The 2,230-nt window shown below is 31.4% G+C and overlaps 1 pseudogene; it reads right to left on the bottom strand.

Annotated features, from left to right (window-relative positions):
• Positions 1 to 967: 967 nt before the first annotated feature.
• Positions 968 to 1,076, bottom strand: LOC112478001 (annotated as a pseudogene).
• Positions 1,077 to 2,230: the final 1,154 nt, after the last annotated feature.

The following is a 2,230-nucleotide window of genomic DNA, read 5'->3' as shown; positions in this document are numbered from 1 at the left end:
TATGGGATTCTACTCTAGCATTTTGAAGCTAGAGAGAAGTGGTGTTTCTATAACATCGTTAATGTACTAAATGCCACCGAATTCTTAATTTATAATGGTTAATTTTGTTATATGAATTTCACTTCCATAAATTATTTTTAAAAATTTCAAGGGCTACAAAATAGATGTTGATTTACAGACATAAAAAGAGTTTATTTCACTATTAAGTAATTGTGCCTTTACGTACTATATGTCAGAGAACAGAATATAGAATCAGGCAGATTCCAAGTCTTGAATTAACACCTACATAACTCCAGTAGATCATGCTAAATTGTTTTTAATTTATTCTCCCACCATCTAACTTGTGGTATTATTAGACCTTCTGTTTTGTTTAAATTGGTCTCTATAAAATGTCATTTCATTATGACTGAAATTTGCATTTCTCAGATTACTAACAAGGTAGAACATTATTATTACTGTCATCATCATCATCATCATCATCATTTTGCATTGCCTCTGAAAGTGTCCTTTTCTGTGACATATCCTCTATGTGAAATCAGGACGAAGTTTATAATCAATGTCTTCTCTGTTCTTTTAGATTATATTGATATATTCCAATTAAAGAGGACCCAAAACAGAAAACATCTAAATGAAAAAGATACACAAAATTTCAGTATATTGTGGTTATTTTCATTAATGAAGAACTTTTAGCATTACATATTAAGAATTTTAAGCAAAACATCTAACTCTGAATAATAGTGTTGAAGTATGACTAGCTTATAGTCAATTCATTATTTATAGATGAGCTTCTTGAGGATTCAACTCTGAATTCCAACAGGGACTGACCTATAGCGATAACTCAACATAAATATTTTTATTTTATTTTATTTTTTTAATTAATTTTTTTTTTAGGCATGGTAATCTTTGGTTAACCTCACAGATTGCAAGGACCTTGTCATCTTACAATCCCTTATTTTTTTATTTTTTACACCTACAGCACCTGGTCTTCCTAGGTGGTCTCCCATCCAAGTACTAACCAGGCCCGACCCTGCTTAGCTTCCAAGATCAGGCTTGTTCAGGGTGGTATGACCGTAGATTCAATATAAATATTTTTAAATAAATCAATTGATTCTCTTGATATAAACCATGAAGAGCCGTGAAAGAATAAACATAAATGAAGTTAAAGTTAAACATTCTTCCATAATATCCATTAATGGGACAGTATTTTTCAATGTATATAAACATTATGTTTAGAGGAAAGAGCTCATATTATATATGATATCCTGATGAAATATGCCTGGCTAGGTATTTAGGTGAATCATTTAATAGTGAATAAAAATATTAGCTTTTCTTTATTTTCCCATCATGTTTATTGAAGAATATTTTCTATGTTGGAAACAGACAAAAACTTGACTTTAAATAGCACTTTCTATTTTTAAATATTGTAAAGATACTTTCCTCGGCAGTGACTTAATGAGGTAGGCTTAGAATGACTAGGCTAGCAATGAGAAAAGGCGTTTTTACTCACTTGGACAATAAAATCATTTTATTGAGAGATAGAATAATATTATAACATAAAGATTCATATCTACAGGGCATCCAATACACATATCCTCAATTTCTCTTCTATACGGCAAGAATCAATGCAAAATAGTATTTAGTTATATTAAAGTCTGTCTTTACAACTTTCATATTTAAATTGTCTATTAACTATATTCCATCATCTGACATGACTCAGAAAAGAGATTTTGGCAACATCTCTCAGTACATAGACTCTACAGTTGACCCTGGAACAATGTGGGAGTTAGAGGTGCCAGCCCCCGCCCCCGCCCCGTGCAGTTGAAAATCCATGTATTAAGTTTGACTCTCCCAAAACTTAACTGCTAATAACCTACTGTTGACCAGAAGTATGTTACATGTATTATATACTGCATTCATACAATAAAGTAAACTAGAGAAAATGTTGTTTAAAAAAACCATAAAGGAGAGAAAATATATTTACAGTACTGTACCTATTGATACAGTAAGTTTATATCATCTATTTTAGACTTTGTGGTTTGTCTGCAAGGTTTTCAAATTGCGGATTGAAAAAGTCCACGTATAAGCGATCAGCATAGTTCAAACCTATGTTGTTCAAGGGTCCACTATAGTCATAAATTACAATCTTTCTCAGATCCATTGAAACAATTTCTCCCCAGTACATTTCGCTTCTAGTTTGACAGTTAACAATTGTTTTTGGGGATTTAGCTGA

The sequence above is a fragment of the Pteropus alecto genome, unplaced genomic scaffold (assembly GCF_000325575.1).
Source record: "Pteropus alecto unplaced genomic scaffold, ASM32557v1 scaffold131, whole genome shotgun sequence".
NCBI lineage: Eukaryota > Metazoa > Chordata > Mammalia > Chiroptera > Pteropodidae > Pteropus > Pteropus alecto.
The sequence above is the reverse complement of the archived record's forward strand: the minus strand, read 5'-3'. Positions and strand labels throughout refer to the sequence as shown.